This window comes from Poecilia reticulata, chromosome 15, assembly GCF_904066995.2.
Source record: "Poecilia reticulata chromosome 15, P_reticulata-male-v2, whole genome shotgun sequence".
Lineage (NCBI taxonomy): Eukaryota > Metazoa > Chordata > Actinopteri > Cyprinodontiformes > Poeciliidae > Poecilia > Poecilia reticulata.
The window spans coordinates 22,479,142-22,488,669 of NC_088844.1; the positions used below are offsets into that span (position 1 = coordinate 22,479,142).

Sequence of the window (9,528 nt, forward strand, 5' to 3'; positions counted from 1 at the left end):
AAATTCACCAACTACACAATTCTGGTATTTCCAAAGAGCAGAAGAAATCTTATGTTTTTTGATCAATAATAATTTTGTTGCTAGCCTGTTGCTAAGAGATGGGTGTGTTTACTGGTAACTAAGTGCCACGAAGTAAATTTAAGATTTTCACTTTTGCAAAATTTGCCAACGGCAAATGTCTTCTATCTAATCAGGTAAGCATTATTTCGAAAGAGCTTATGTTTTATAAACTATATAACTTGTTATTAATTTGGTTTTAAGAGATAAGCGTTTTCTACTGGTAACGAACTGCCACGAAGTATAAATTGAGATTTTTACTTTTGTGTTGAATGTGTGTTTTGTAATATATTTACCACAAATGACAAAAAGAATGAACTTTTCTGCAAAATTCACCAACTGCACAATTCTTGTTAAGGTAAAATAAGTAGCATTTCAAAACAGCAGAAGAAATCTTATGTTTTTTTAACAATAACAATTTTTGTTGCTAATCTGTTGCTAAGAGATGAGTGTGTTTACTGGTAACCAAGTGCCACGAAGTAAACAATTAATTTTTATTTTTGCAAAAGTAAAAATCAGAAAGCAGTGCACAAACATTATCACAAACATTGCTAATGTAACTACTGCTCACATTAACAGTAGCCTTTTTCCTAAAATTATTTTGTTTATTTATTAACCATGTTTAGCACACTGTATGGAGGAAGTTATTGTAAGACAACATACTAGTTATAGCCCACATGCCACTGGCTGCATTTAGGCTAATATCACCATTTCAGCTTGTACACTAATTTTAATATACTGGATGGAGTAAATCCATGTTACTCGATGCTTGTGACTCTCCACATGCTATTTAGTACATTGTAGCTTACTTTAGCATTGAGGCTAATTTTTAGCATCAGAGTGCTGGGTTCCAACCGAGCACACTTTGGCAGGCCCCGTTTAAATTTCTTCAGAAATTTTGTAGTTATAACGAACGATATTGCCTAATGTTTTGTATTGTCTTTGTTCTGTATATTTACAGAAAAAGATCATTACAAAGGCAGAAATGAGAAAACAAAACACTATTTTTTCTCAACTCTTAGGAGTTGAAGCCAACTCCTAAGAATTGGCTTCAACTCTTTTGAGTTAAAGGAATTCTGTTAAAAAGCAGAAACACCTGCTTTAAAAGCAGCCTTAAATGTTCCTTTCTGTGAGCACCCTATGTATCATCTGATATTGTTCGGACAGGTTCAGATCTGATATCACTTGCCTTGTTATATTTCCTGTTCCCAAGTTCTCTGACGGGGCCCAGATAACGAGTCAGATTTCTAAGTTTTAAAATGTTATCAGAAAGGTAGAAAGTTTGCAAATTATTTTCCTTACACTTTACAGTTATGCAGCACTTTGTGTTGATCTGAAGAAATCATCTTTGTTGTAAAATATCTTGAAATTTGTGGCTGCAGCATTGCAAATGCTACAAATAATTATGGGATGTAAGCACTTCTGCACATGATGGTGCTTGTTGGAGAGCACTAAATATTGTATGTTCATGTTATTTCCCTGAGTTACTCAACATATACTGTTACAGAAACTAACAGTTTGAGTGTTGGGGTCACACTGTATTTGGGAAACGTTTGATAGTTGTGCACATAAGAACAAAATAACGTAGTTTACTGCAAGGTGAAACACTAGTTAAAATCAAACCTACTTGAAGATACTCAGACAAAGTGTATACATACAGTATATATATATTTATAAAAAAAAATCCCTTTTCACCCTTCCGCAGGTGGACTCTTTCATCCTCTGAGCTCGGGTCCTCTACCAGAAGCCTGGGAGCCGCAGTATCTTGGCTGTGCCTAGAACTGCACATTTCTGGACTGAGATGTCTGTTGCTGTTCCTGGTATCCTGTTTAAGCCACTGCTCCAGTTTGGAGGGGGCTGCCCCGAGGGTCCCTGTGCTCCTCGGCCCTATAGACGCAGGGTGAATCCTAGCAACCTGCGACCTCTTTGCCGGGAGTACCGGACGCCAGCTGATGGTGTAGACCCGCCGATTTCTGCCAGGATCGGTTTGGTAAATGCCTGGTCGCTGACAAATAAAACTTTGGTCATTAGAGATTTATTTTCCTCTCATTGATTGGATGTTTTATTTATAACAGAATCATGGACAAGTGGCTTGGGTGACTCCAGCATTTTTAAAGAACTTGAACTGCGGCTATTTTAATGCTCCAAGGATGTCGAGGTCCGGTGGAGGAATAGTGACTGTTTTTAAAAGTTGTTTTACTTGTAAGCAGTAAAACAACTACTATGGGATTAGCTTTGAGATTAGCCTATCTGAACTCGGCAGCTCTCACACTGTGCTGTGTGCGGCGGTCTATCGGCCACCAAAGTACAACAAAAACTTTATAAATGACTTTTCTGATTTCTTGGCTGATATCATGCCAAGGTATGACCGAGTTCTCATTGTTGGTGATTTTAATATTAATGTTTGTTGTCCTACTTCACCTATGACTCAGTCATTTCTCAATGCTATCGATTCTTTTAATTTTGTGCAGTCTGTGACTGGCGCTACCCATGAGCGTGGTCACACTCTTGATCTGGTTTTATCTTATGGTCTACCAGTTTGTAATTTAGTGATTGGTGACTCATTATTTTCAGACCATATGCCTGTTTTATTTGAGATAACGCTGTCCTGCGCTAAAGCTAAAGCATGGGCTGCAGCTCGGTTCTGTCATGTTCTTAACCCTTCTACTGCTGGTCAGTTTTCTTCTGTTTCTAATCAATTTATTAGTGTATAAAGTGCTTCATAAATAAAGTTGGTGTGGTATTGTATGGTACTGTGGTCTTCACCTTCCAGGTCTTTTCCAGATCCTCTCTGAGGCCCTGGTATTTCTCCAGTTTCTCATGCTTCTTTTTTCTGATGTTGTAATCACTTGGTATTGCTACATCCACCACAATGGCTTTCCTCTGTTGTTTATCCACCACCACAATGTCCGGTTGGTTCGCCATTACCATTTTGTCTGTCTGAATCTGGAAGTCCCACAGGATCTTAGCTCAGTTATTCTCCACCACCTTTGGGGATGTTCCCAACTTTGATCTTCCAGTCCATATTCTGCACAGATGTTCCTGTACACTATGCCCGCCACTTGGTTATGTCGTTCCATGTTTGCTTTCCCTGGACTGTCTCAGGGGCCTCCTTGCACAACCTACACCTTGGATCTTGTCTGGTGTGGTAGATCTGAGCCTCTATTGCTCTGGTGTTTAGGGCCTATTCCTGTGCAGCCAGGATGAGTGACTCTGTGCTGTTGTCCTTGAGTCCAGCTTTTTAAAGAGGGGCCTTTATTTCCGATAAAGGTCTTTAGAATTCTCTAAAGGTTTGGTTCCCTCAATTTAGAAAACCAAAACTCAATTAAACACCTACTTTATTGACCTTCCTTGCGGCTCGTGTTTAGTCAGAGTGCTGGATTTGGGGTGGAATCCTCCATGCATGATTAGTAGTTTCCAAGTCTTAACATCTGTGGTGTTTATCTCCTCCTTTGGCCAGCTAGTTATTCCTCCAGGGTATCTGATTACTGGTAAGGCATAGCTGTTTATTGCACAGATCTTGTTCTCACCATTGAGCTGGTTTCTCAGGACTTGCCTTATTCCTTGGAGGTATTTGGTTGTGGCTCCTTTCTTTGTGACCTGGTCAAGGTTGCCATTTGCTTGTGGTATTCCCAGGTACTTGTAACTGTCCTCAATGTCTGCTATTGTTCCTTCTGGGAATGAGACCCCTTCTGTGTGGACGACCTTCCCTCCATTCGACCACACTTCTCTAGTCCAAATGACATCCCAATGTCAGTGCTGTAGATCCTGGCAGTGTGTATTAGTGAGTCGATGTCTCGCTCGCTCTTGGCGTACAGCTTGATGTCATCCATGTAGAGGAGGGTTAGGGTAACATGAATGGTGGCCCCATTCTTGAGTCGGTATCCGTAGCCAGTCTTGTTGATGGTTTGGCTGAGGAGGTTCAGATGCAGAACAGCAGTGGACACTTGTGCAAGTGGTTTGCAGTTTGGAGTAAATATAAAAAAAACAAAAAAAAACTGCAACTGCAAACCACTTGCACAAGTGTCAATCAAATGGGGCAGAGATCAAAAACTCTGGAAAGAATAATAATTCTTTCCAGGAGACGCTCTGCCCCACTGCTGTTCTGCATAGGTCTGAACCCCCTCAGCCAAATCATCAACGCGAGAAATCCCGTCCTTCCAAACAGACTCCAGGATGGTGGCTCATGGGATCCTCCCGGTCAGAGCCGTCATGCACTCCCGCGACATCTGTCCCCAACCCGGAGTCGGTGAGGCACCTTTTGTGGGAGTGCAGCGCTGCTGTGGACCTGTTGGCAAAGGCTGGCTCTTTGCAATTTCCATACTTGCCAGCAAGGGAGGTCCTCAACACACAGCTAGTGCTGCATGGGGTGAGCCACAGGAAAATTGCAAAAATAGACTTCACAGAGATGTGGTTCACCCTAGCCACCATATGGACCACCAGAAACTTGCTGGTAAGCAGGCGCAGGCAGATGCCCCCCCGTGGCTGTGATCCAGATGGTGGTAACAAAAAGAAAAACAGACAGAGCTACAGGTGACACGCCTGTAGCTCAAGGACACAGCCACAAAGAAGAATCACCTGCGAATCTTTGGACGAAGGAGCCGGCGCTCCACGGACAGAGGTCCCAGCAGCAGTGGCCTGGCTCTCAAGGTGAGGCAGGTGGGAAGGAGCAATGGGGGGGAAAGCCCCTCTGACCACCATCGCTGTTTGGAAGGATGGGATGGCTCTAAACTTCAAGAGACTGGCTACGGATACCGACTCAAGAATGCAGCCACCAAAAGTCTCCTCCTCTACATGGATGGCATCAAGCTGTACGCTATGAGCAAGCGAGACATCGACTCACTGATCCGCACCACCAGGATCTGCAGCACTGACATTGGGATGTCATTTGGACTAGAGAAGTGTGACGGATGGTTCCAAAGAGAGGGAAGCTCATCTACACAGAAGGGGTCTCATTCCCAGAAGGAACAATAGCAGACATTGAGGACAGTTACAAGTACCTGGGAATACCACAAGCAAATGGCAACCTCGATGAGGTCACAATGAAAGGAGCCACAGCCAAATACTTCCAACGAATAAGGCAAGTCCTGAGAAACCAGCTCAATGGTAAGAACAAGATCCATGCGATAAACAGCTATGCCTTACCAGTAATCAGATACCCTGGAGGAATAACTAGCTGGCCAAAGGAGGAGATAAAGACCACGAATGTTAAGACTCGGAAGCTACTAACCATGCATGGAGGGTTCCACCCCAAATCCAGCACCCTGACTAAACACGAGCCGCAAGGAAGGTCAATAAGGCAGGTGATTCCTTGAGTTTTGGTTTTCTAAATTGGGGAGACAAACCTTTAGAGAATCCTAAAGACCTTTATTGGAAATAAAGGCCCGTCTTAGAGGATTAAGAGGCAGAGCGACCACAAAGTTGATTTGTTGGATTCTGTGAAGACGTTTGCAGGCTAAAGAGGAAATCCAACCGAATTCAGGAAGAATGGGTCTTAGTGGTTCCAGCACACAATCTCCTCATCAGGGCGAATTGTTTGGAATAAAATGCTGAACATAAATCTTTTGTTGATAAATTACAGGCCTTAATATGTTTAATTTTTCTTTTGTGGGTTTGAATAAATAAATTAAAAAAATTATTTCTTAAAAGGATCAATTAATTAATTAATTTTATTTATAAGGGACCCTTTCATACTAAAAGCAGCTCTAAGAGCTGTACCAACAATTAGCCCTCAGGTTTCTCAGACAAACTGTTCCACAAACAGGAGCCATAATACTGGATGGATAATAAATGACTAAAACTATACGATCACGTAAAAGTTTAAAATAAGATCCATAAATATAAATATATATGTATAGAAAACAACAAGGAAAATGACAAAACAAACCCTAATCAATTTCTATTTGCTTTCTCTCTTTTCTTCTGTCTGAGCCTCACGCGGTGCATCTGACCTCTGACCTCAACTCACACCTGTCCTCCCATGGGCCATATGATGTCCCTCCTACAAAACCAGCCAATGAAAATGATTGAGAAGGTCTGGAGGATCAAGAAGACAAAAAAGACCTCCATCACCTCCAGGGAACAACTGTCAGTCTCCTGTTGGGCATTTGGGCAGAAAACTGTGTGAAACTGAGCTTTAACAACCTCCGCTGGTCTGCTGTCCAGTATCAACGTAGAGGAAGAAAAGCTAAAGATGCTTCAGAGCTGTGAGAGAAGAAGACTGAACTGTTGACGCTTGTTTCATCTGTGGACAACATGGACATTTCCTGAGGGACGATCTGGACAACCCAAAGATCCAACGCCAAAACCAGTTGGACTGACAGGAAGCCAGAGGAGAAAGACGGGGGAGGATTTGGCTGCAGCAATGCCGAGACCGAGTGGGTGAGACGGGCGAAAAGGAAGGAACAACCTGAATCCACATCAACCACTGTGAAGGATGACCTGTCTGTAACGTCCATTTAGATCATGACTTTAAATTTGACACAGCAACAGAGTGAGCAGCAAAACTTCACTCAAGTATCAAGTACTTCAACTTTTGACACCAAAGAGGACAATGTCCAGAGCAACAGCTAGTTTAGATGTTTCTGAAAGGCTCTCCACTCAAAGAACTATTGCTGATCCGCTGGCGAGTGACCGAAGAGGAGAGTGAAGATTTACACTGTCCTGTTATCCTTAAATATGCATTTAAAAGAGAAAATCAACTTCAGAAATTACTTGGTTTTTTGATACGTTTAATTTTGACCAAAGACGATGAAATCAGATGTTGCCTGGTTGTTTATAACTTGGGTTTATTTAGAATCAAAGAGGATGAAGATCACTTTGAAACTGTTTTTGTTTTAATTTGAAGTGTCGGCATTAGAATCAGATAGGGCAACATTAACATTTTACTTGTTTATTATAACGTGGGTTATATTAAAATCAAAGAGGATGAGATTATATTAAATTTGAATTAGATTTTCATAGGAGGATGACTTAATATTACGTAAATTACATTTAGGATTTAAATTTACATTTAGGATTTAAAATTAGTGTAAAACCTACATTTTCATTAATATAAGCAATGTAAAATGAAATTATTCATAATTATCGTGTTAGGGATGTCTAAGGATTGAAATGCATGCTCTTATTTTGCAGAGAAGAATTTGGGATTAAAATAATTATTTAAACAATTGGAAATATTACTTAGAAAACAGTTTGGTATCCCGCTGGTACTTTACCATTATTTCAAATCCATCCTTTTAAAGTTTTGTGAAAGATGACAAAACATATAGATGACCGTCTCCCTGGCAAGGAGAGGTTACAGGGTAACTTTTCCTACTTAACAGAGATGAAACGATAAAGGGATGAATGGATGAATGCCAGTGGATTTTTCGTATTCTGCGTATATGATTTTGTTTCATCATACAGAATAATGTTTCAATGACTGAATGAATATGTAATGTCTTAAAATGTATGGGATAATTTTTCTCTTCTCACTATAAAAAATATTGAAATGTCCTTTTATATCAGACTCATGTTGTCTCTGCCTGGCAGAGCTTTCCATCCAGAATTGCTTCATGATTGATTGTCCTACTCTGTATTGTGCACAATTCATAAATAAACCTGATTGAGTGATTTTACCTGAACAGTGCTTGGTAATAGTTTTTTTCCACAACAATGGACAAAAACATTAAAGGCTCTCAAGTAAAAGGCGTGGCGGTTTTAGCTAATGTTGGACCCATGAGCAACATGCTAACATTAGCATATTAGCCTGCAAAGACTTTTGTGCGTCATTCTTTTTAAATATAAATCAACCTTTAACCATATATGTGAGTAGTAAAGGCATACATGACACATAAAAACGTACGAATAACTCGCCTTTAAAGAACCTCTGCTTCTTCCAATGTTCAAGTCCACAAACGTTCTAGAAGCTTCCCACACTTTCCTGGCCTCTGGTATAGGACCGAGCTCAGAGGATGAGAGAGAGAGAGACCAAGAGAAAAGGGATATAGGCATATGCTGCCACCCCTGAAAAAATCCCTGCCCCCCTCTTGCCACCCCATAGATATTTTTCTAGATCCGCCCCTGCTTACATATGTACTGTATAGGTCACTGTACTTTGATATCTTCAAGCAATAACTTCATTTTTACCAAGCACACAAACTCACTGAGTGACACACACTACAAATAACCATTGGGGGGAAATAAAAATAAATTTGCTCATAAAAGACAGATGTTGCCATTGAAAATAAGACTGGCCTTGGCTACCAGCCTCCCATGAGAGAGAAAAATAACATTTTCATGGTAAAATGAAGCTACGCTTTGGATCGTCTGGCTGCTGCAACAGTAGCAGTCAGTGCTGAAAAGTAGGCACAAGTCAGTCCCTTAAAGTCCTTCGAAAGTCCTTCGATTGTGTAAGGCCAGAACCACATCCTTTAACTCGGGGGTGATGAAAAGGCCAAATCCTTCTGGAAATACCAGCACTATTTAAAGTCAACTTTTTTCTTTTTAAGACTGATGTAAGCCAGTAGATGGAGCTACGCACAGACAATAAACTGTACCTTCTGTGTTTTAATAAACTTAACATAACACAATGGTTTTGGTTTTAGAGTACAATTGTACTAGTTGTACCAGTTCTTGAGCCAGAAAATAAAACAAGCAAAATAAATTAGTCAAATAAATTAATCACATGCCATCATGTTTTCACAGCTTCCAGTTTGAATTATTGTTGCCTCTTCTGAAGAAATCCCTTGTTATTTAAGGATTTTGTCATTTTCTTTCATTCTTAAGAACTGTATATCCAAGCAATACAAATATTTTGGTGAAAACACCACCGGAACTAAAAGTTTCACACTGTCACCTTATCAAAAAAGCCTTGAAGAAAAGGGAAACATCTGGCCGCGCCCTGAAAAGAAGATCATAGGTCAAGAATTTCAGCAAGGATTCATCCTGTTTAAGAAAAGATGTGTCATGCCCTCCAGGGCAGACATTTTTCAGCAGTAATGTTTTGTCAAAAACAAGGTGAATCTCCTCAGGGTGCTGCTGCATGATGAATGGAAAAGCTGAAGTTTCAATATTCAGCTCAAGATGTGGGAGTTATTTATGGACTGCATGAAGGAAAACAGTTCAAGGGTGACACAAATACTGACTAAACGATATACATTTCCTACTTGATAAGCTTTCTTTGTTCAGCCTCCTTCACTTGGACACCCTAAAATAAATCCAAGTGCAACCAACTGTGTTCAGAAGTTACCTAATTTGTAAGCAGAATTCGCCTGTAATTTAATTTCAGGATATATACCCATCTGGTGTGTGAAGGACTGAACAAACAGCATCATGGAGACCAAGAAACACAGCTACCACATTAGAGAAAAAGATGTGGGCAAGTTTAAAGCGGCATTAGATTATAAAACAATAACTTAAGCTTTGATCATCTCACAGAGCTTTTCCCCTCTTCTTTGCAGTTTGCTACGAACTATGTAAGAGGACACA

At 40.5% G+C, this 9,528-nt stretch overlaps 2 long non-coding RNA genes across 2 annotated transcripts; both read left to right on the plus strand.

The window, feature by feature from the left end:
- The first annotated feature begins 87 nt into the window (after positions 1-87).
- On the plus strand, positions 88-2,414 carry LOC145555162 (uncharacterized). The gene is made up of 3 exons (XR_014091259.1): positions 88-194; positions 1,763-2,047; positions 2,133-2,414. It is a non-coding gene; the product is annotated as an uncharacterized LOC145555162 (long non-coding RNA).
- A 2,310-nt stretch (positions 2,415-4,724) lies between these two features.
- LOC145555204 (uncharacterized) lies at positions 4,725-7,682 on the plus strand. The gene is made up of 2 exons (XR_014091290.1): positions 4,725-5,137; positions 5,206-7,682. It is a non-coding gene; the product is annotated as an uncharacterized LOC145555204 (long non-coding RNA).
- Positions 7,683-9,528: the final 1,846 nt, after the last annotated feature.